We start from the raw sequence: 25,581 nt of genomic DNA, 5'->3' as shown, positions 1-25,581 counted from the left end.
TATCTTTTTCCCATTGTGTATTCTTACCTCCTTTGTCATAAATTAACTGACCATATATGTGTGACCACATAATATATATTATTTCTGCGCTCTCTATTCTGTTCCATTGATCAATGTGCTTTCATGCCAGTACTATAATGTTTTGATTATGATAGCTTTGTAATGTAGTTTGAAATAGTTTAAGTTGGTTACTTTGTTAGCCACATGCAGACACAAACCATGAACCCAGCATTCTGCATATTTTTTACAAGTTTTATGATTTTGCCTTAAACACACACACACAGTGACAACAACATAGTAATCACAGTAGTTAACATTCATGTTGGGTCCTCACATCCTGTTAAGCATTTCTAATGCTTTATATGTACTATCTCATCTAGTACTCAAACATTTCCATTATGCCAGTTACTATTAACATTCTCATTTTACAGATGAGAGGACTGAGGTCCAGACGTGTTCAGTAACTCACCCAACTTCACACACACAGCCAATAAGCAGTGAAGCTGAGTTTTGGTCCAGAGTCTGTCCCTTTAACCACTACACTGAACTATCTCTCAAATCTTTTATTTATTTATTTATTTATTTATTTTTTAACGTTTATTTTTATTTTTGAGACAGAGAGAGACAGAGCATAAACGCGGAAGGGGCAGAGAGAGAGGGAGACACAGAATCGGAAGCAGGCTCCAGGCTCTGAGCCATCAGCCCAGAGCCCGACGCAGGGCTCGAACTCAAGAACCGCGAGATCATGACCTGAGCTGAAGTCGGACGCTTAACCGACTGAGCCACCCAGGCGCCCCTCTCAAATCTTTTTATCAGGTTATTTTGGTTCTATATTTTTTTTGTTGACTGGAAAAGAATATATTTTCTGTCAAATACTTCTCAAAAGGCTGATTGCAATCATGTTTTTGTGTTAAAACCTTTTCTTTTTTCGAATTTGTTTGGCCTTAGTGCTAGTTTTCAAGTCTACAAGCAAGTAATTACAATAGTAATAGCAGTTACCACTTACTGAGTCTATATCCTGGGCTAAGCACTGATCTAGGATCCTCACTTCCTTCCTGCCCCTTTCCCCATATACATGATAATGATACAGGGTAGATAGTATCCTTAACTTTCACAGGGATAAACTGAAGCCCTGAAGGGTTAAGTGATACAACTAAGGTCACATGGCTAGTAAGCTCTAAAACAGGGACTTCAAGTCATCTGCCCATTTCACTCAGCCAATTTTATCACAAGTATTTTGTGCCAGGCACTGTCCTTGACTCTGGCAATACCAGAGTCACCAGCACCCCCACCAGTGCTACCTTGAATTAGGCCTTCTCCCTACTACCGCCAGGGGCACGGTTGGCTCATACAACCACCATGTTTTAGGGTGAGTAGTTAATATAGCTATCTGCACACTTTCTTTGGAAACGTCCTCTCCCTTATTTTACAAAAAAAAAAAAAAAAAAAAAAAAAAAAAAAACGAATTTTAACAACTGTTCCACAGGATCTAAAGTTATATAAAATTTTATTGAGGTTCTGCAGAGTCTTTTAAAAGCAGCAGTAGAGGGGCGCCTGGGTGGCTCAGTCACTTGAACATCCGACTTCGGCTCAGGTCGTGATCTCACAGTTCGTGAATTCAAGCACCACCAGCCTGCTTTGGATCCTCTGTCCCTCTCTCTTTCTCTGTCCCTCCCCCACTCATGCTTGTTCTCTCTCTGAAAAATAAATAAACAGGGGCGCCTGGGTGGCTCAGTCGGTTGGGCGTCTGACTTCGGCTCAGGTCGTGATCTTGTGGTCCGTGAGTTCGAGCCCCGCGTCGAGCTCTGGGCTGACCGCTCAGAGCCTGGAGCCTGTTTCGGATTCTGTGTCTCCCTCTCTCTCTGACCCTCCCCTGCTCATGCTCTTTCTCTGTCTCAAAAATAAATACATGTTAAAAAAAATTTTTTTTTAATAAATAAACATAAAAAAACCCCAGCAGTATGTATTTTTGTGTTTGCATATATCATTGGTAGGAGGGTATTATGTCAGAACTCAGTTTCTGTCTCTGATTTTGTCTCTTTTCTTTACCGCCTAGCAGCAGACAGCAAAGCTCGGCATCCAGTATCAGCACATTGTCAGAGATGCACGACTCTGTCCCCAGGAATTATGTTGATAATACAACAAAATTTATAATGTGGAGTCTCCCTCTCAATGCCTACAGTTATTTTTTCTTGTTTTGCTGATTTTTTAGAAGCAATAGTATGATGGGTAAGGCCACAACTCCAGAGCCAGACTGCCTGATTTCAAGCCTCGTTTTCAACACTGATCAGCTGTGTAACCTTGAGCAAATTACTTACCCTTTCTGTGCCTCACACTTCCTTATCCATCAAAGGAGGATGGTGGAATCGTAGTGCCAGCCTCATGGGTAGGTTGAAGGTGCAAATATGTGTCAGTGTTTAGGACAACAGGGCTTGGTTCATGGGCCAAGTATTGGCCATTGTTACTGACAGTCGTCTATAGACTGGAATTTTAATTATAATTTGAAAAGGCCTTATTTTTTTTTTCTTTTTTTTTTTTTCAATGTTTATTTTTATTTTTGGGACAGAGAGAGACAGAGCATGAGCAGGGGAGGGGCAGAGAGAGAGGGAGACACAGAATCGGAAACAGGCTCCAGGCTCCGAGCCATCAGCCCAGAGCCCGACGCGGGGCTCGAACTCACGGACCGCGAGATCGCGACCTGGCTGAAGTCGGACGCTTAACCGACTGCGCCACCCAGGCGCCCCAAGGCCTTATTTTTTAAGACGGAAAAACTCGTCCTTCATGATCTACTTCTTCGGCTCAGAGGGCTGCTGTGTTCGTTAAATCTTCCCTTCTGGGGCATTATACACAGTCATTCTGGTAAGGATGCTCTCAGTGCAAGTCTTCCATGGACTTTTCCAGTGAGCGAGAGGGTCTGCATTGCAGCAACTTGCTACAATTAGCCCAGACTGGTTGGTGGATGTTGTCTTTACACAGTGTGATGCAAGTGGATTATTTGAACAGGCTGTAAAGTTTTAATTGGTAACAGCTGATAAACCTCTCCCGGCTTCCACCCCCCACAAGCTGTTAGGTGTTTCATGTCCCACGTCGCATAGTAAGATTAACTCCTGACTGAACCCTTCTCTTCTGCTGTTGCCCCTTACAAACCCTTCTCCACAGGGCAGCCAGAGCGATCTTTTTCAAATGCAAATCAGATATGACACTCTTCTGCTGAAACCCTTCTAGTTTCTTCCCACTGCACTGAGAATACAATCCAGATCTCCCCAGCAGTACAAGGCCCACCTCACACCTATGCTTCAAGGGCACCGGCCTTCTTTAGGCGTCTAAAACCTGCCAAGCTCCGTCTGAGTGAGACCAGAGTCCTTACTGTTGTGAGTCCCTCTGTCTGGAATATTCTTTCCTGGCTATTCACAGCCTGGCATTTTTTTCATTCTTGTGGACACCGTTGGAGATGTCACTTTCTTCAAGAGGCCTACACAACTTCCCTACCTTAAATGAGCCCTGCTGCCCCACCATTGGACTGCCGATTTTCCAACTAAAACATTTCCCAGTGTGTAATTTCTGCCTCTCTTTCTATGTTTGCATATTTCTTGCCAGCCTTTCCTTCTAGACTATACACTTCCCAAGGCCTGTCTGGCGGTCAGTGTATCCTGAGTGCTTAGCACAGAGAATCCAAGTGAAATACACACAGTACACCAGAGGTTGACTTCAAGTGCCTCTGGAGTACCTAGAACCACATTCTGCACTGGATTATGGCTCCTGCTTTAAATGTCATTTGTTAATTTGCTTGACTTGTTTTTTTTAATAGAAAATGAAACAAGTCTCTGAGTTATTCATAAACTAGTAGGATATTTATTTTCTACTCTGTTTATGCTCCTGAATAGGAGAGGTGAGAATTCCCTTGGGCCCCAGAGTTTTCCTTACCTCCCCCTGAAATGCAATATCCTGCAGACTGCCTTAGGATCGTTTGTGAAAGACGGGACACCTGGCTGGCTCTGTCAGTGGAGTACGCGACTTTTGATCTCAGGGTCATGAGTTCAAGCCCCATAATGAGTGTAGGGATTGCTTAAAAATAAAATCCTTAAAAAAATAAAAAGGACATGGGGCGCCTGGGTGGCTCCGTCAGTTAAGCGTCCGACTTCAGCCAGGTCACGATCTCGCGGTCCGGGAGTTCGAGCCCCGCGTCGGGCTCTGGGCTGATGGCTCAGAGCCTGGAGCCTGTTTCCGATTCTGTGTCTCCCTCTCTCTCTGCCCCTCCCCCATTCATGCTCTGTCTCTCTCTGTCCCAAAAATAAATAAACGTTTAAAAATAAATAAATAAATAAATAAATAAATAAAAAGGACAGGATCCTTTGTGAAAGACAACTGACAACCCATGAAGAGTAAACCAAGCACTAGTTCTCAAAGTGTGATTCTCAGACCAGCAGCATCATTAGCGCGTGGGAACCTTTTAGAATGCAAGGTTTCCCTAAACTCACTGAAGCCAGCTCTGGGGGTGGGCCGCAGAAATCAGTGTTTTAACAAGCCCTCCACGTGATTCTGATGCATGCTCTAAGTTTCACATCCACTAAAATCAAAGGAACTCGTGTCAGAGAGGGATGCAAAAGTTGGAAATTCTATGAATGTTTATGCAATTCAGTAGTTGAGAAATATGTCCTTAGCATCTGCTGTGGGACAGGAATTGCCGGGGTGCCTGGGATTTGGAGTTAAGGCAGAATGGACCCCAGTCTCGAAGAATTCACGGTCTGATGTGCAAAGTAGCAAGTATACAGTCTACCTCAATATATTATTGTGAGTGTTGGGACAGAGGAAAGCAGAAAGAGCTGAGGAAACACAGGCAGGGCTCTGTTGGCTGGGAATTTTCCAGAGTAGCATAGAGGAAAGGTAAGAGAGTGTGGGCTCTGGAGACAACTGACCCAAGTTTAGGCCAGTCTCCCCCATTTACCAGCTGTGTGGCCCTGGGTAAGTTACTCAGCCTCTGTGTGCTTGAGTTTCCTAGCTTAAAAATGACCCTGATAATAGTTGCAGTCACCTACTTCATATAGTTGTACTGAAAAATTGAATTCTTTTTTTTTAACTTTATTTATTTTAAGTAAGAGAAAGAGAGGGGCACCTGGGTGGCTCAGTTGGTTAAGCATCTGACTTCAGCTCAGGTCATGATCTCAGGGTCTGTGGGTTTGAGCCCCATGTCGGGTTCTGTGCTGACAGCTCAGAGCCTGGAGCCTGCTTCAGGTTCTGTGTCTCCCTCTCTCTCTTCTCCTCCCTCGCTTGTGTTCTCTCTATCAAAAATAAATAAACATTTAAAAATTAAAGAGAGAGAGAGAGAGAGAGTGAACGTGGAAGAGACAAAGAGAGAGGGAGAGAGAATCCCAAGCAGAGAATCCACACTGTCAGTGTGGAGCCAGATGCTCATGAACCCTGAAATCATAACCTGAGCTGAAGTTGGACCCTGAACTGACTGAGCCACCCAGGCATCCTTGAAAAATGGAGTTCCAAAGCAGAAGCACTTGGAATACTGCTAGGTTCATTGTGGGCACTCAGTCTTGACTACAATCGTCATGCTCATCACCATCATCATCATCTGATTGCACCAGAGGCTTTCAGATGGACCTAACTGTTGAGGGCAAGCAGGTGAGGGTGAGGGTAGGTTATTTAGACAAGGTTTCTGCTCTAAATGATGGAAGATCTTGTTACTCACAGCACGGTCCCTTTGCCAGCAGCATGAGCATTATCCGGGGGCTTGTTGTGAGGAATGAAGCCCCTCAGGCCTCACCCCAGATCTACCAATTCAGAACCTGCATGTTAACAAGAAGCACAGGTAACATTTGAAACACACACACACACACACACACACACACACACATTTTAAAAATTGGGAACCACCGATGTAGAATAGTGATTCTGAGTCCCAGCTGCACATACTTGGCAAAGGCACTGAGTCCCGAACCAGAAACCCCTGCAGGTGTGGATTGTGGGATTGTGGCATTTGTAACACGAAGAGGTGGGAGAGGAGGTGTGTGCGAGCAAGGCCATGGGAGGAGGACGGAACCTCAGCCTCTGGCAGGTTTGCAGTAGAGAAGCCAGGTCTGTGGTCATGTTCTGGGGGAGTTCAACATGGCGGCCATGAGAGGGCTGGAGGGAGGGGGTGCCAGTGCAGGTGGATTTCTGAAAGAAAAGCCTTGACTCAGAGGCAGTGAAGGTAGAGAGGAGGAAATGAGTTTGAGGATTATTAGAAAATGGCTCCGGTGGAGCAGGACTAAGCATCGGAAATGAGGAAGGCAGAGGAGACGAGCATGACTTAGGGACTAAGTTTGAAAAGCTACTCTCTGGAAATTTTTCTTCATAACCTTTTTTTAAAAGTTTCTGTCTGGTTACGTTTCCCTTAACTTTCTATTTTTATCCATGTAGGGGTTTCTTGCAACACACTGAAAAGACGTTTGGGATTGTTTCCTGCTGATGAGGGTTTGGAGACAAAATGTCCTGTTGGTTTTCAAGTGGTGGTGGTCGTTTTCCATCTTGGGCCAGTGTTTTCGGCTGTCTGTTCAATTACAGCAAAACTTCAGTTCCCCAGATCGCTTACAGAATGAGTCACCCCATGCAATCAAAGTTTTCAGGTAGCTGAGGACTAATGTGTTATGCATGGAAACATTTAAAATATGTTTTTGGGGATACATTTTAATGCATTAATTTTCACACGTTTTGTTTTATTTTGAGCAGTGGGAGGTTTTTTTCAAGTAGAAAGGTGGAACCCCAATATATAAAACAGAATAAAGAGTTACTTCTATTAAAAACAGAAAGGAGTGGGCCAAGCCCCTGGCACTTGACTTTCTCAATTTATCCGTAATTTGTTCCCTGAGAGTCCTCCACAGATACCTTGCAGCCCATAGAACAGTTTGAAAACCTTGTTTTATTTTTTATTTTTTTTAAGTTTATTTATTTTTGAGAGAGTGAGCATACGTGAGAGAGGGGCAAAGAGAGAGAGGGAGATACAGAATCCGAAGCAGGCTCCAGGCTCTAAGTTGTCAGCACAAATCCTGACGTGGGCTTGAACCCAGGAACTATACGATCATTCCCTGAGCCAAAGTCAGACATTGAACCAACTGAGCCACCCAGGTGCCCTCAAAACCTTTATTTAAAATTTTTTTTTCAACGTTTATTCATTTTTGGGACAGAGAGAGACAGAGCATGAATGGGGGAGGGGCAGAGAGAGAGGGAGACACAGAATCGGAAACAGGCTCCAGGCTCTGAGCCATCAGCCCAGAGCCCGACGCGGGGCTCGAACTCACGGACCGCGAGATCGTGACCTGGCTGAAGTCGGACGCTTAACTGACTGTGCCACCCAGGCGCCCCTCAAAACCTTTATTTTAAAATGAATTTATTTTCTACTGATTTCATAAACAGAAGAATCAAATGTAATTTTTTTATGACTGGGAGCTTTGTCATCAGTGTCATTATGATGATATGACTGAGTTGGTGCAAATAACTTCCATTGCAAGTGACAGAAATCCAACGTGAACACAAGAAAAATTACGCATTTATTGGCCCATGTAACTGGGAAGTCTGGAAGTAATGGTCCTATATCAGGTGTGGTCGTATCCAGGTGCTCTATGACTTCGTCAGGGTCCATCCTCTCTCTCCATCTGTGGATTCTACTTCTTTCTGTTTCTAAATGTGTCATAATTTAGCAATATTTATTCCTGCCAAAGGGCTCTCTATTCTTATGGCTAACAAGATGATTTTGGTGGTCTCAGGTGAAATCTTCACAGGTCTTGGAACAGAGGCTCTTCCTTAGTCTCCATATATCAGCTCTTGTGGAAGGACTCTTAATCCTGCCTGGGTTTCCTGCTGACCCCTAAGGCCAGTGGGCAGATGAGTCACTGTGATTGACGGTTCCTCCAGAATCCCACAGGATGGGCCAGCTATAACAAGGATGTTGTGCAGACCATAGCAATATGTGTCTACTATGTGCTGCAGGCTCCTTAAACAAAAATAATTCATACTGTGTGCCGGGCACTATTGCAGAAACCAAAGATGAAACACAGAAAACACCCAGAATTGAGCATGCAGGTGCAAGGGCATATTCATCAACCACAGACCAACATAATGTGATGCATTGTGACTGAGGGGAATACACAAAAGGTTCTGAGAAAAATGCTCATTGACTGAATAGACAAGTGGTTACTTGTGCCAGAGGAAATCAGGAAAGACTTGACATAGGAGGTGATAATTGATGGCCTTTGCATGGCAGAGAAGGAGAAAGGAGCAGTTTAGATGGAAGGAACCGAACATGGAAATGGATGGGGGTATGATTGAGGTTGGACAGTCAGAGGTGAAGAGCTAGGGCTGTGCACCTAGCAGCAGAAGTGACTGACTTTCCTCAATTTATCCACACACCTCCTCCACATTCACGCCCTACTTCCTGAGCCTCCCTTCCTCCAGGAGGGGTATTACCCTTGCAAAAGCTGGAGAGATGGTGTGTTTCCATGGATGCTGTCTCCTAGACTGCAGACCTGCTGTGGCTTCCGTCTCTAAAATCCTCAGGGCAGCACCACCCCTCTAGGTAATTACCACCTACCCCTCTGCCCTCCATCAAGGGACCGTCCCCCTCTTTCTTCTCTCCCTCTCTTCTTTCTTGTGTTCTGTTCTTTCTGTTTTTGCTTCTACACTTTTCAGCCTTCTTAGGAAAAGAAAGATCGCCCCTCTTAGAGACCATCAACCAATCAGAGTATTTCTTTAGTCCAGTCATTTTTCAACCCAGGCAAGCTGGAAAGCTTGTAAAAGTTTTCCAGTGTGCAGGCTCCACCCCCAGAGACTGCGATTCGCTGGGGCAGGTTGTGCCTGAACTTCAGTAAGTAGTAAAATTTCCCCATGTGACTCTACTATGCAGTTTGAGAACCACTCCTTCATTCTATGTGCAGAGTGCATCATGTGATCAGTGGGCTAGTCTCTTGATGGCCACCAAGACTTTGCTATGGTCAGATTTAATGAGATATTCCCAGGTTTGTTACACTGTTGTCCTGTTCATAAAAATCATAATTTAGTCCTATAGACATCAGATTTTACAAATCAGAATCAAGCATAGAAAAGATTCTGTCACTTGAGAGCATCACATATAGTAATTTTAATGGTTAAAGACCAACATGGAAATTAGCTTTCAGTCAGGGAAATACATTGACTAACACACAACAGAAAACATGGTCTTATGGTACACTGGCTATTGATGCATATATACATTAGTGCATTGGATATACTGATACTGATATCTCACGTGCTTATAATAATAGCCCTCATTTATGGAGTGCCTACTTTATGATAGGCAGTAACTATACTGCAAGTTAGTTTCCCTCAAATCCTCAAGATAATGCTGCAGGTAGAAAACTCCAGGCTCAAAAAAGAAAGGGAATGTACCCAGGATAACACAGTTACAGGTGCTAGAGCTAGGATCCCTTGCTAGACCCTCTGAGCAAAAACTCCTATCTCTATACCACAAACTCCTTTATCATCAGTGACAATGTGCAGGGAGCATGTTGTGTGTGATGGGTGCCCAGGACCATGGTTATCCCCCTGTAGGAGAATCTGTCCCCAGAACACTTGTACACACCGAATAACACTTGCTGATTTGACAAGTGAAATATGATGGCGGCTTGTGTTAATTTGTTGTTTTTTCAGATGTTGGTTCCAATCAATTTCCTTATTTTGAATTATCAGACTTGAGTGCATTGTATTGGGAGCAATTCAAAAGACAAGGATGGGTTGGTTTGTCTCTTTGTACTTGTAAGCTGGGGATGGGGAAAAGAATCATAAGCTTTTGAGCTTTGCTTTTAGTATTTATGTACATATCAGTCATTAAGGTAGGGAAGCACAAACTCCCAGTCATCCTCACCAAAAGATTACAAAGCATGTTTTGTTTTTTTGTTTTTTGTTTTTTGTTTTTTTCAGTTGGTCAAAAATTGTGTCTGCTGTTTTGCATCTGGGAGTAAAACTGAGCTCACTAGCAAAATGTCTGTTTTGATAAATCGAGAACAAAAAGACCAAAACTAATGGCTTCCACAATGGAAGGTGCCCTGGGAAATATAATACAGAATAGTGGAATCAGGGGCTTGTTTACTATGATTCTGTGTATCCATCTGATGGGGAGTATAAATAGTTTTCTTTACACAAAGGGACCCAGGGAATAGTGAATCAGAGAATAATTGACTTGTCTTGGTATGTTTGTGAATGTGCATTTTTATCTGATGGCAAATATGCTGTTGGCCTTTGAGTCAGTCACCCACCACAGAATTTCCTCAGCCTCATATGCACCGAGAACGAGTGCCCATTCCCCCCCTCCCCCCACCAAAGAAAACATTTCAAATTAGCATTAATCAGACAATGTTGTATTTGGGGCCCTATGTGAAAGCCACCTACTGCAGCTGAATGCCATTCAGCAGGCAAGAAGTGATTTGCAATATAATTTAAATTAAGAGTTGGTTTCCTTTCCCATTTAGAACACACCAGTATGGAAAACTGATTGTCAGTCATTCTGGTGATGTGCATCAACTTGGCTATTCACTCAGAAAATGAAGTTTCCTGAGACACCAGCACATTTAATTTATTTTTTTTCCTCTGTGAAGTTAACTTCAGCTTTTTAAATACAATGACTATCCAAACCACAGAAAAACGAACGCCATTAATTTTAATGCTCATAATGCAATGGAAGGAGATTATATTCAGTTGGGATTTTTTCCCCTTTAATAGAATGTTTACTTGCCCCTCTTCTTATGAGTTAATTATTATTTTCTTTCCATAATATTCTGTTTATATCTGAGCTGCCTAACAGCGTGTCTGTTAATGTCTTGAGTTTATGAATTGCTGGTAAATCTATCATTTTGCAATGTCTATCACTAAAATATCAATAGCCTGGCAGCACGGGGAGTGAATATGTGACTGATAGGAATGCAGTGAATCCCTTACAGAACCCTCTCATCTATTTTTATAAAACATTTAGTTTTAATAGGGTTTCTTTTCTATGCTTTGATTGGAAGATTGAATGACTTCTCAGTGAATTATACAGGAGTGAGTTAAGAGTTAACTTTTCTTATTCAGGTATTTTTCATTCATCTTTTTGATCACTCAATGGACACTACGAGAGCGCCCCATTTATGCAAATAGTGTGCTAAGTATGAGGGGTTAAAAATAATTAAGACAGAGTCCCCATCTTTGTAGAGCTCTTAGTTCTGAGCAGGAATCACCTCACAGGGAGATGAGGGGTACAAGTGAATTGGGCATAAGGTAATAGAGGGTGTGAAAGAGAGAACTTTCCCTGGGAAGGGAGCCACCAAGGAAGGCTTTGCGTAACAAGAGATGCTAGTGCTAGTTCCTACAGAACTAGGCATTGAGTTCTTCAAGTTGGCAGTGGAATAATGAGTGAGGATGGGAAAAGGCAGTATAGGCAGAGGGAATAGCGAATGCAAAGTGGAGAAGCAAGCCTTTTCTTGGAACCTACTATATGCTATTTAAAATATAATAATAATGATGATAATATAAGCTGGCATATACATATCCACCATTTTCCACATATTGTTTCAAATTCTTATATCTGCAAACTCAAACCTTCTAGTAACTCTTTCCAGTTGGTATTATCAGCATTTCCTTTTACAAATTAAAATTGGAGAGAATTGGGAACCATATCACACAGCAGATAGGATCAGGACCAGTAACCCAGGTGTTTTCACTCCAGAGCCTACAAGTTCAAATACTACGCTTGTGGCCTCTTTGCTCTTCAGTGAGTTCAGTCCAGCTGGGCACACAAGACGTTCTAATAATGACTGACATTCAGGACTATGTCTAAGTGCAGATGATAATGGTAACTATCACAAGTAAAGAGAATTATGTGAGATATAAAATATTATGAAATGCTTAAAACAGTGCATGGTGTATGATAAGGCATTTGTTACTTGTTAGTATTATGATGATTATGTCTTTTTTTTTTAATTTTTTTTTTTAACGTTTATTTATTTTTGAGACAGAGAGAGACAGAGCATGAACGGGGGAGGGTCAGAGAGAGGAAGACACAGAATCTGAAACAGGCTCCAGGCTTTGAGCTGTCAGCACAGAGCCCGACGCGGGGCTTGAACTCACGGACCGCGAGATCATGACCTGAGCCGAAGTCGGCTGCTTAACCGACTGAGCCACCCAGGCGCCCCCGATGATTATGTCTTAAAAGAAGTAGAGCCCAATAATATTTAGGAATCTAGTAGTACTTAGGAATTGAAACCACTCAGGGGTAGTTTACTGCAGAAGGCATCATTCAAGAAACACTGTGGAGGTGCGCCTGGGTGGCTCATTAAGTTAATAGTCTGGCTTCTGATTTTGGCTTAGGTCATGATCTCACAGTTTGCGAGTTCAAGCCCTGTATCAGACTCTGTTCTGATCGTGCGAGCGTTCTTGGGGTTCTGTCTCCCTTTCTCTTTGTTCTTCCCCCACGTGCTCTCTATCTCTCTCTCAAATAAAAATAAACTAAACAAAAAACAAAAAACAAAAAAAAACAATTTGTGGACTTGGTGGCATTTGATATAGATCTGGCTGGCTTAATGGTAGAATTTCTATAGATAGGACTTGGGGACAAAAAAATATTTCCACAAGAGAGAATGAAAGGCAGAAATGCAAGAGAGAATGAAAGGCAGAAATGAAAGGCAGAAATGGAAAGGAGAATTCCATCATACTTGAAAAATGTAAACTAATTTGATAAAAGCAGAAGGTCTGCAAAGAGAAGCAGGAAGGTTTCACAGATAGGTAGGAATTATTTACAGCTGATGATATTTATTGAGTGTTTAGGCATTGTTCTTTGCATTACTTAGTTATTGTAAAACATTTCCTGGGGCCATGTGCTCAGTTTTTGTTTTGTTTTGTTTTTTCCATTTGAAGAAAATGAGATTAAGAAAAGTTACATAACTTGATTAAGGTCATCCAGCTAACCAAAGGTATAACTTGGACTTGAACCCAGGTTTGTGTTACTTAAAGTACCATACTTATTAGACCACACTACCCTTTAAATTTTGTAGCTCTGACCTTTATTTCTTTTTTAATTTAATTTAATTTTTTGTTGTTGTTGTTGTTTAGAGAGTGAGAGAGAGTGAGTCCAGGAGAGAGGAAGAGGGAGAGAGAGAGAGAGAGAGAGAGAGAGAGAGAGAGAGAGAGAATCTCAAGCAAGCTCCACGTTCAGTGTGGAGCCCAAGATGGGGCTTGATCTCATGACCTTGGGATAATGACGTGAGCTGAAATCAAGAGTTGGATACTTAACTGACTGAGCCACCCAGATACCCCAATGTAGCTCTGACTTTTTTTTTTCTTAAATATATTTATTATTTTTTTATTCTCAAATTAGTTATCATACAGTGTAGTCTTGGCTTCAGGAGTAGAATCCAGTGACTTATCACTTAGTTATAACACTCAGTGCTCATCCCAACAAGTGCCCTCCTTAATGCCCATCACCCATTTTCCCCACCCCACTCCCCCATCCCCATCAACCCTCAGTGTGTTCTCTGTATTTAAGAGTCTCTTATGGTTTACTTCCCTCTCTGTTTATATCTTATTTTTCCTTCCCTTCCTGTATGATCATCTGTTAAGTTTCTCAAATTACACATATGAGTGAAATCACGTGATATCTGTCTTTCTCTGACTGGCTTGTTTTGCTTAACATAATACCCTCCAGTTCCATCCATGTTGTTGCAAATGGCAAGATTTCATTCCTTTTCATTACAGAGTAGCATGTCGTTGTGTGTGTGTGCGTGTGTGTGTGTGTGTACATATATATACATACACATCTTTTTAATCCATTCGTCAGTTGAGGGACAGCTGGGCTCTTTCCATAATTTGGCTATTGTTGATAGCACTGCTATAAACAACAGGATGCATGTACCCCTTTGAATCAGCATTTTTGTATCCTTTGGGTAAATTCCTAGTAATGCAATGGCTGGGTTGTAGTGTAGTTCTATTTTTAATTTTTTGAGGACCCTCCACACTGTTTTCCAGAGCGGCTGCCCCGGTTTGCATTCCCACCAACAGTGCAAGAGGGTTTCCGTTTCTCCACATCCTCACCAGCATCTGTTGTTTCCTGAGTTGCTAATTTTAGCCCTTCTGACAAGCGTGAGGTGGTATCTCATTGTGGTTTTGATTTGTATTTCACTGATGATGTAGCTTTGATTAACACGTCATGACTATTTACAGGATAATGTCTTTCTAGTGAAAGGGGTAGAAGTTCTGCATTTAGAGCACTATAGCCCTACACCTTCCCATTTATAGCCTGTGTCTACTTTCATTAAGATGGAAAGAACTGGTGTCTCTGATTCACCATGCACGTACACACACCCCCTCAGATTTCCTTTTTGTGTGTACCTGTTATAACATGTACCATAGATAACATCCCACCTCTGGAATAAGAGCTAGTGGTTAAGAGTTTGGGCTTTGAAGACCACTAGGTGCCAGGACTAGAACCACAGCTCTGCCCTGCATAACTATGGTCATAAACAAGATTCTGAAGTTCTCTGTGTTGTAGTTTCCTTCTGTGTCTAGTGATGGTAATAATACTACCTATATCAGTGGGTTGCTGCTAGGAATAAAGGGATTAATACATATAAAGACTAAAAAATGTACTTAAAATGCTCTGATCATTAGTATTAGCATTATTGCCATTATTATGCCTTATATGTCATGTGTCTTTATTTTTTTATTTTATTTTTATTTATTTTTTTTTAGAGAAAGAATGTGAGAGCATAAGCAGGCGAGAGGAAAGAAAGGAGAGAGAGAGAGAGAGAGAGAGAGAGAGAGAGAGAGAGAGAGAGAGAATGAATCTCCAGCAGGCTACATGCTTAGTGGAGCTCGATCCTCACAGCCTGGGGATCATTACCTGAGCCCAAATCAAGAGTCAGATGCCCAACTGACGGAGCCACCCAGGCTCGCCTAACTCCTGTCTCTTTCTTTCTCTCTCTCTTCTTTCTTTCTCTCTCTCTTTCTTTCTTTCTCTCTCTCTCTCTTTCTCTCTTTCTTTCTTTCTTTCTTTCTTTCTTTCTTTCTTTCTTTCAATGTTTATTTATTTATTTTTGAGAGAGAGAGGCAGAGAGAAAGGGAGATGGAGAATCCCAAGCAGGCTCTGCACTGTCAGCACAGAGCCCAACGTGGGGCTCGATCTCACAAACGGTGAGATCATGACCTGGGCTGAAATCAAGAGTTGGACGCTTAACCGACTGAGCCACCCACGTGCCCCTCTCAGGTTTCTCTAAATAAAGAACCAAGATAGGCTCTATTGGTGGGAGCGAGGGAGAGGTGGTTTTTGATATATTGTTAACGAGACTGTAAAATTGTACAGCCTTCATGGATGGTAATTTGACGGTATCTATCAAAATTTAAATTATGTTTTCTTTACTTGATAATTCCATTCTAGGTATTTGTCTTATAGGTAAATTAATACAGCTTGTCCTTTTTGAATTTTAACCTCTGTGTGTACAACCTAGCTCAGATTTTTAAAGCACAGATTGATGAATGTTTTATTCTTTGTACCCCCTAAATAGTCTAGTACAGCACTAGGAACGGAGATACTGAAAGTTCCTTTTGTCTGTGGCTCCATTCCTCAGGTGTCTGTGCCCCAGGCCCACTTCCATGTACTGGGTGGCTTCTTCCTGAGTCGCTCACTCACAACTCCACTGTGGTGACTAACTTTGTACTTTATCCCCCTTTCTCCCTCATTGGTTTGCTTTCAAAATGACAGAGACTTCTTTCATTGCAGCTACGTCCTTGGCTTTTCTCGATGACGATTCCTGACTTGTGGCCCCGGAAATCTTGGCAAAACATCATCCAGTCTCTTCAGTCCAGACCTTGGGTCCTCCTTTTCCCCAGCGTCACCCCCACTCAGCTGACCAAACCACTTTCTAGGACACATGTGAGTAAAATGCTGGATTCTTTAATGGAAATAGTTCACATCATCACCTCCTCATGCCACATCTTCTGCCTTTGAACATGTGTCTGTCTCTCTTAAATGCTGTTCCAATCCTCTCCCTTTTTGGAACTCACTGCCTGCCTATAGTTAATGCTGTTACGTTCATTTTTCGCTTAATCACGGACTTGTTCGAGGAGCTAGTTGCCGGTAGAATCAGGACCAAAAGGCACATGCCTTTGTTCTCCTCCTGTGTGGTTCCATTCAGGGTTACTTGTCTCTAACTTAGACTGGAGACTAAATGGATTAGAATAAAACCAATTTAAGGGAAAAAAGAAATGTTCACAGACACAGAAATAGAGATTCCTGCTATCTTGGCTGCCTAAGATCTGCAGACCTCACCAAGGAATTTAAAAAGTAATGTTTCTTATCATAAGTGACAGAAATATGCTGCTTTCTGCATCAATAGATATGAAGATTAAAGGGTCTGACCGTATTAAACAATTTTGCACAGCACCAGGCACTCTGGGCTCTGTTCTCTCTGCCTTATTACTCTTCATCTTGTGGCTATTTCAGGCCCAATTTAAGAATACAATGCAGTCTGGCTTTGCAAATTGACATCCTTTAATTTAAACTGTCTTGTGGGAGAATTAAGAAATTATGGAACAATTATTTGCCCTAGTTGAAAGCTGGATGGCATCCTGAGATCCTTGCACATTAGCCATTTGAATTGATTAAATCACATAATTGAATTACACTTTTGCCCCCGTAATATCTTGTGGCAAATATGTTGGTGTTTCATGTTGGGAAAATGCTTCCATAAAAATAGAGTAGGGGTTGGGGTTGGACACTGACCTGGGTGTCAAAGCAAACCTCTGAGCAGAGTGGACGGGCACTTCAAGATTTTGTGTGGGAGTCTGATTAGCAGAGCAAGCTGTTCCTTATGGAGTTTAAATGGAAGGCCACAGATCACAACTGTATGCATGATATGGGGGAAGTATGCATGCCTGGTCTCCCTTGGCATTATCCTTCAACGTTCATCTTAAGAGTCTATTACCAATCATTCTCAGTGCTTTTTTAAACATTCCCCCATGAACCGAAATGCTGGGTTTAGTGTACCTTCCTTTGTCCTGCACGTTTTCCCATATAGGCTTCAATCATGGCAGGCCCCCCGCCCCCAGAAATGAGACCTACTTTAACAAAGCGCCTTAAAATGATGACAGGTTTTCTTTGCCAGGCAATGTGGCTGAGCCAACCTACCTAGCATGGAAATAGCACTCAATAAGTGTTTGTGGAATGAGGCGATAAACTCAGTGGTTTCGTCCCTAAACTCAGTTTTCTTCTGTAGAACAAGAATCAGAAGGAAATGAAGTCTGCTAATAATTGTTAAAGCAGTGTCCTTAAGTAGGGCTTTTTACATCACTTATGTCATTAGACCATTTCGCCAAGAATTTGTTAAACACCAACTAGGCATTTCTTAGATGCCTATTATATCCAAAAGCTAGGGTGGGTGCTGAGGGGAAAGTACATACACACACACACACACACACACACACGCACGCACGCACACAGGTATTTGCTGTTTTTTAGAGAAGCTCAAAATCCAGTTGGGGATTGGGGAGGTCATTGCAGGAAATGATCCCAGTGCCTGAAAGAGCAAGCGGGAGGCTGCTGAATAGTGCAAGACTCATGAAGAGGTGACGGTACATTCCACTTGATTGCTTTCTGAAGTTTGTGTTGCCCTTGGTCTGCCCTGCCCCTCACCCCCTCCCACATCATCCAGGGTGGAACCCAGCAGAGAAGAAAACTCTGATACTAATGTCCTGTGGTCAGGCTGGATGTGTGCCTTTCATTTGAAAACTCGTCTAAGGAGAGAGATTTTAAAGCACTCTTCTCCGTGCCTGGCCCCCAGCCCCAGCTTTCAGCTTCCCCCCGACACTGTGCAGCCTCCTGGGTCTTCATATTCTTTGTCTCTCCTGCATGGCGTGAGAATCTCTTTACCTTTATCAAAGAACACTCTTGGAGCTTTAAAACCCAACTGTAGCTCTCCTCCTGAATACTTCTGTGTGGAAGGGATTAATCAAGTCTGTCAAACATTGAGCTGTAAAACCTTTAATATTTCTAAAAGGTTTAAAGCCGGCATATTTATCACATGCATCATTGAGAATAATCTTTCTTTTTATTAAAAAAAAATTAAACTCTCACTGTAAAATATTGTGGTGATGAGCACAGTGGGCGAAAGGCTCACACAGGGGCTCAGTGGTAATACTGGAATGGAGATTCTGGTAAGATCTTCCTGTGACATCACTCCCCTAGAGGACACACATCATCTCCCACATATCCTATTTGTATGAATGTGTTATATTGTAGAATTCTAGAATCTTGGTGTCCAAAGGGAAAGAAAAGTAGGAAAAAGGGAATAATTTTTCTTGAGTGGCTCCTCTGTGTCAGGTATTGTGTCTGCATGCTTTAAAAGGGTTGCCACATTTTAATTTTCACAGCTCATTTTTATAGTAGGGACTATTGCAGCTGATTTATAGATAGGGAAGCTCAAATTCAAAAAGTGAAGCAAATTTCTCAAGCTCACTTGAAAACTCATTTGCAAATCTGGGACTTGACCGTAAGCCTGTCTAATTCTTTCATTTCATTTCTGGGGTAAATGCCTGGCAAGTGCTTAACACAGGGTAGGTAACCAACAAAGGGTTGCCCAAGTTGTCATTATCGTTAGCATTGAGGTTCAGGGGGATTTTTAAAGAAAGCCCTTTATTTCCCTACAGTTAGAGAGGCAGTGAAGGTGTTGGGCGTGGTTCAGAGAACCTGAGATGTAAGTTTTAAGATGTTTAATCCAGCAGTGGTAACGCTTCCCTTAGGATAGGGACGGGTTCACTCAGCTTTTTATTAATGGAACTGTTACAAACATTGGATTTCATTACTTACTTATAAAATGCTTTCACAGGCACAGCCTAATTTAGTTTACTCTTCAGCCTTGTGAAGTAATATCAGCACTCCTGCCATTTTACAGATGTGGGAACTGAGGTCCAAAGACACTGCTAAATCATCCTTCCCAGGTCATTCAGCTAGAAGCAAGTGAGTCATGTTCAAACCCTTCTTCTGGTGCCAAAGCCACAATCCTCCCACGATACTATAATATGTTTAGACCATTTGGTTATTCCTAAGAATTTAGACAAAACTCGTTCTGAAGCTTGAAAAGACCGTGGAGGCTTTCCAGATTTAACAACCGAGGCCCAGACTCAGAAAGTAGTGCCATAGAAGCCCCATGCTATGTGTGTGGTAATGCAGAGGGAGGAGGGATTCAGTCATCTGGGGAAGGGGAAGTAAGACCCCAGGGAAGGCCGCCGTGAGGTGGCGGCTCTTGATGATGTCCTGAAAGGAGGAGAAGGAGGCTCACAGAAGAAAATTCCACAAGGGATGCCAACAGAGAGGAAGGGAAAGATTGTGTAGGGAAATGACAACATGGTCGTCCCGTGGGTGGAAGCCCTTCATGAAGCTCGAGTTTGTTGTTTCAATATAATTAGTTGTGTAATTGCATCCTCAGACTGCCCCCAGAACACTGCACACACATGTAATTAAGCCCCGCCAGCCAGGCGATGTCTTCTCCATGCCTCCACTCCATGCTCCAGCTTTGTCTCCGAGTAAGCAACCCAAAGGAAGGGCCCTGAGGTTGGGGAGATTTGCAGTCGCTTCCCACCTCTCCTATGAACACACCTGTGTTTACCACACTCCCTTGTATTGTGAGAGAAAAAAAGTATAAAAGATTTAGAAGGAGGAACGGTTTTCTGCTCCCAAGTTACCATGAAGGCAACAGGCTCATTTCTGGAACTCTTTTGGGTGGGCGAGATGTCTCCCTGGTTTACATTTAGCAAACTGTAATTAGCGTCAGCGGAGGAGAAACAACCATGCCGGAAGCACCACTTTCCTCTGCATAACAGCCTCTGTTCTGAAGGGCGGTCCTCAGCGCTGGGCTTCTCTCATGGGGAGACAGTGTGCAGCTGCCCTGTGTGGCTGAAATGCCCTTGTTCTAGAGATGAAGCCCTGACATGCAGCACAGGGTAGAGGCCAGTGGTTGATCTACCTCAGATGGCAATGTGGACCTCGCTTGAGGTTCAGCCAGTTGGAATCACGGAGCTCTTGTCTAGTTTCATCCACTCCATAAACACGCGTGAATCCACACCCAGGTAAGCCGCGCTCTGTGCCGAACGCTAGATTGGATGCCGGGGACTGCAGATGACTTACGCCTTTGTGCATAGTCATGCTGGTCAAAAGCAGATTGATGGTGGGATACACCAAGAACCAGCTGAGGCTTTTGGTTTAGGAAACTTTGAGTAAATCAGACACTCTGTATTAGTTAGGGTAAGTAATGCTAGCTGCCTTAACCAGCAACCCTTCCCAACCTAAGACTCAATACAGCGTGTATTGTACTTAACACAGTCATTCAGGGACACAAATGATTTTCTGTCTTGTCTATGCCACCGTCATCTTCAACATGTGGCCGCTAAGGTCTTTGCAGGAGAGGACAAGAGAGAGGAAGATCATGCATGGGAAATTTTGAGGGGTTATTTTTTGGAAGCGGCCTATATCCCTTCCACCCACGTTCTCCTGGCCAGAATATATCATATGCTGCCCCAATGTCATAGTAAAAGGATTGAGGAATGTCGCTTAGCTCTTAGCCCAGGATGAAAATGAAACCACTTAGATCAGCACATAGTCCTGTCTTGACATGTTCCTCCTCAGTTCCTATTCAAATAAATGCAAGATCATCTAAAAGACTTCTCTTCACTAACACTTGAAAAGACTGCTCTTCACTAGCACTTTGAGGGGGACTTATCCAGGAAAGGTGATCTTCCAGTGTGGGGCGCAACTCTGCTGGTGAGAATTTAATTACTTCAAATGACCTGGAAGAGCCCGAAATAATCACATAACTTTTGAAACCCGGAATTCCTCTTCTAGTACTCTATCCTAAAAATAGAGATTACAAAGATTTGTCAACAGATATGTTTGCTTTCACATTACTTGTGATTTTGGAAAAGGGTAAATCTAAATTTCCAAAAAGGAAGAAAATGTTTCCCTGAAGTTTTTCACATTCAACGAATGTGATCATTAAGTACAATCTATTTCTAGTCTAAAGAATTTTAATGTTTTTAATGGCATATGGACATGAAGGTAGGCTTCAGAATTTTAGGTACAATATGATTCCAATTTTGTTGCAAACATGTCATAAACACCTAAAAAAAGGCAAAACTCAATGCATTAAAATAGTGAATTTCTCTGTATAATGGGATGAGAGATGTTATTTCTCTCTTTATATTTTGTTCTTCTTAGATATTATGAATATGCATAACATTCATAATAGCCTTTTGTAAATATAAAAATTATTTTTGTGGGCCTCCTGGTTGGCTCAGTCGGTTAATAATGCATCCAACTCTTGGTTTCAGCTCCGGTCATTATCTCACAGTTTGTGAGTTCAAGCCCCACATTGGGCTCCACACTGATGTTGTCAGGCCTGCTTGGGATTCTCTCTCCCACTCTCTCTGCCCCTCTCCACCCCTGTCAAAATGGATGGATGGATGGAAGGATGGATGGATGGATGGATAAATAAATAAATAAGCAAGCAAGCAAACAAATTATTTTTTTAAAGTGTACTACAAAGAATAGCTTTCGACCAGGACTGGCTCAGGTTGTGTAGAATTATCCCAAGTATTTCAGAAGGGAACAGCCAAAGAGTATGTGCAAGCCATATCCTAGAATTGTGTCAAGTACAGAGGGGAAACAGTGGGCTAGAGACCAGAGGATATCCCAAAGGAGGTTTACATACACAAACTAAGGGGACAACAACATTTTCTTCAACTGGGCTAGAGCACACAAGTCTCAACTGTAACTGGCTTTCAAAACTGGAAAATTTAACTGATTTTAAAAGTTCAATAATATGGCAATGAGTTTATGTCCTGGCCCTACTGCCTACTAGATGTGTGGCTTTAGGCATGTGTCTATCACTCTGAAACTTGCTTTAAAAATGGAAACAGTAGGGGCGCCTAGGTGGCTCAGTCAGTTAAGCATCCAGCTTTGGCTCAGATCATGATCTCATAGTTTGTGGGTTCAAGCCCTGCATCAGGCTCTGTGCTGACAGCTCAGAGCCTGCAGCCTGATTCGGATTCTGTGTCTTTCTCTCTTTCTCTCTCTCTCTCTCTCTCTCTCTCTCTCTCTCTCTGCCACTACCCCATTTGTGCTCTCCCTCTCTCTGAAAAATAAATAGATAAACATTAAAAAATGGCAGTAATGCCATGTTATTTCTAGTGTTGCTGTGACATTAAATATCATATTTTCAAATATTTGCCGTATTTGAAATATTTGACCAGGGGTCAAAATACAAAAGGCTTCTCTAGTTGTACACATAAGAACACATTCCTCTAATAAGCAGAAAATAAGGTAAGGATGGAATTGTGGTGCCGTGTTATTGACAGTATTGACCAACACCTTTTACTAGCTGTGATCTTGTAGCATCCAAGGAGACAGTAGGGATCCAATCCAGCCTGGTCCACGGACGCTTGGGCAGTTTATCTGTAACACTGTGGAAGCTAAATCCTGGTGCCTCATGCCAACTACAAGGGAGTGCACTTGATGTTAAAGCCCTTTCCTCACTTCAACTTTTCATGATCCTGCCTAGGCTTTGCTCCCAAACTCCATCTCTGTCCCCAGGAAACCATCACAAGGACCATCTGGTGTCTCATACTGTGGTACTCACATGAGATTTGGGGATGTTTACCCTGGGAAGTGTCCCTTATCTTCTTTGCATGTTCACGTTGACATCTAGGCAGTCAAAGTCTGTTCTGTGGCCAGCCTGCGTATCAACTAGGAGAAAAATGAAATGTCCTAAATGAAATCCTCTAAGACAAGTATACAAGAAGAATATTCAAAAGCAGAGGAATTATGGATTCTCTTTAGATGATTCTGGGCAAGAGCCTCTTAGGCGGTGACACTGTATACACTACAGTATCGAGGGGAGGAAAGCCAGCCCCAGAAGCTAGGACTTCACATCTGGTTTAGTTAGCTCGAGCTGCTAGGACAAAAATACCAGAGCCTGGGAGGCTTAAACAACATTTATTCCTCAAAATTCTAGAGACTGGAAGCCCAAAATCAAAGGGCCGGCAAATCCAGTGTCTGGCGAGAGCCCTTTTCCTGGTTTGTAAGTGGCCGTCTCCTTGTGTCCTCACATGGCAGAGAAAGCAGAGAGAAGATGCCAGCTATCATGGCTCCTCTTAGAAGTGCATTAATCCCATTCACAAGGGCTCCACCCTCATGAATGACCTATTTACTGCCCAAAGACCCCAACTCCTAATGCCATCATACTGGGAATTTCAACATTGGAATTTTGGTGGGGTGGGGACACAAGCATGCAATCCGTATCAACATCCCTGTTGCTTAAACGAGAGGTTCTGAAACTTTTTCCCAATTCCGTTCGAAGCTGATCTCAAAAGATCATCACAACTGTCACCTCAAGCGATGAATATTTTTTTTTGTGCCAGATATTGTGCTATGCATTATCACGCCTGGTACATCTGGCTCATTCATTCTGTCATGTTTCTTCCAGCAAGAACACTTTTATTCCTCTGCTGTTCTTGTCCCCTTCTGGGCACATCTTTATTAAGTGGCTGATAAACCAAGCGAAGATGGGATAGAAGTTCTGAGGATGTGCTATAGGATGTGTTATTTTGGTTGTCCACATTCTCTTTCCCTGCACAGTTGAAGTGGACAGATTTGCTGATGATCCTGGAGTGTCCTTGAAATTCAGCATAAAGGTCTTCAGCTTAATTTAAATAGTGCTTAGTGACTTATAAGGGAAAAGAGCATGAAAGGAAATTGCTATGTTTGCAGCTTAGAGACTCCCCCAAATTCTTCGCTGGTCTCTGATTTATGCTGCCAAGAAGCCTGTTGCTGATTATGCTGGATGCCCCATAAATTAATGAGGGCTGGGCTTGGAGGTGACAACGATCGCTGAGTCTCTGGAGCAGAAAATGCAACACTAATACATATGTTTCAGAAATGTCCCTTTGTCTATATGTTTGGAGGAGAAAGTGCTGATGAGGATCAATTTCATATTGACTTTAAATTTTTCAATTGACCCAGAGCTCTTTTTATTAAGTAATGCGCACAAAAACATTTCATCCCAGGCCAGCTTGATGGCTTGGAGAAGTCCCTTCAGAATATAGCAACCTGAATAGAATTAGAAATGAAATTCACTCTTTTATTTTTTTATTCACCCTTTAATGAATATCAAGCACCTGCTACATGCTCAATTCTAGACACTATCCTAGACTGTGAGCAAGACATAATCTACCCTCAAGAAATCTAAAATCTAGTGAGCTCAACAAACACATCAATGAATGCTTCTGACCTAGGGTAATATGTTTTGTTAGGTGAAAGTGTAGGGTATATGGAGGCACTGAAGAAGGACTCCCAGAAGGATCTCACACTTTTGAGTGAATAAATGGGATGGCCCTCAAACTGAGATTTAGAAAGAGGTAGACACAGTAAGGGAGTGAGGAAGCACCATGTGCAAAGATAGGAAGGTGTGATGTTTTGAATATAGCCCAGGTATGATGGGAGGCCGAAAGGAGAGCCCCAGGTAGTCGAGAACTAGACACAAGGACCCTGGATGTTAAGGTACCACCTTTACATATAGACATAGAAAGAGTAGACCCAACGGGCCTTACACCCCTTTAGAGGGCAGGTCTCAGAACACAATGGATGGCTCCTTGGGGTACATATTTCTGTGTGTAGAGTGGATATCATACAGATAGGAGGTAGTCAGCACAGGCTCACCTCCTTTGGACATGTTCCTGCAGAAGCAGCCCAGTAGAAGCAAAGCACCAGCTCTGAGGAAGTCCTGTTTTCAAATCTTGGTTCTGTCACCCTCAACTGAGGCGATTCCCCAGCTTGCTACAGAGCCAGGCTATGTATTCAGTTTTGACTGAATGTTGGGCAACACAGTGTGAACTATTCTCTTATTTACTGCCTTTCCACGCTTTTCTCAGCCAGTCTTTCCCCCATTCTTAATTACTGTCTTCAGGTTCGTTGGTGTCACAGTTTTGTTTTGTTTTCATCTCGTTTGACTCCTCAAGCCAGTCTGAGGGAAAAGCGAGCATCACTCTTGTGAGCATGTACCTCTGGGACTGGGGCCCTGGGCTTTGACTCACAGGTTGAAAGTCCTGTCGTGCTCCCCTGAACTTGACTCAATGGCCACGGTGGCCTGGCTGATTTATGGCTGTTTCTTCCCATGTTTGATCTTAGCAAACAGAGAGCTGTGATGTAGCGGCTTCATTCTACTCACCTGCTGGCATCTTCATGTTTGGTCTAATAGCTTGTTAACTGCTCTGAGGACCGACACTGCCCTTCATGGCTACCATTGAGAGTGGTCTCTATGGTAACCGCATCACATCGAGGACCATGCTCGTTCTTCAAGGCTTTCCTTTTCCATTTTTCTTTGGTAGCTTCTGAGTAACCTGTAATGGTCAGAGCCCTGCCTCACCCTGCCAAGAGGCCACTGCTGATTTAAAGCTTCTCAAAGGAACCTAACAAGACACACACACTGCTTTTCTCTGGCCTTGTTGCTTATTCTGAGTTGCAGTTGGTCCAGGTCTGCAGGGAGCTGTCAT

The 25,581-nt window shown here is 42.8% G+C and overlaps 1 protein-coding gene across 18 annotated transcripts in view; it reads left to right on the top strand.

Moving 5' to 3' along the window:
* The window catches only part of DAB1 (DAB adaptor protein 1), a 1,138,859-nt gene that overhangs the window by 313,314 nt on the left and 799,964 nt on the right, over positions 1-25,581 (top strand). For all 18 annotated transcript variants that reach the window (XM_045477573.1, XM_045477565.1, XM_045477561.1 and 15 more), the window contains one exon: positions 15,764-15,916. The gene's annotated coding sequence lies outside the window, so the exon portion shown is untranslated. The remainder of the gene's footprint in view (positions 1-15,763; positions 15,917-25,581) is intronic.

Source organism: Leopardus geoffroyi, chromosome C1 (assembly GCF_018350155.1).
Source record: "Leopardus geoffroyi isolate Oge1 chromosome C1, O.geoffroyi_Oge1_pat1.0, whole genome shotgun sequence".
NCBI lineage: Eukaryota > Metazoa > Chordata > Mammalia > Carnivora > Felidae > Leopardus > Leopardus geoffroyi.
The sequence above is the reverse complement of the archived record's forward strand: the minus strand, read 5'-3'. Positions and strand labels throughout refer to the sequence as shown.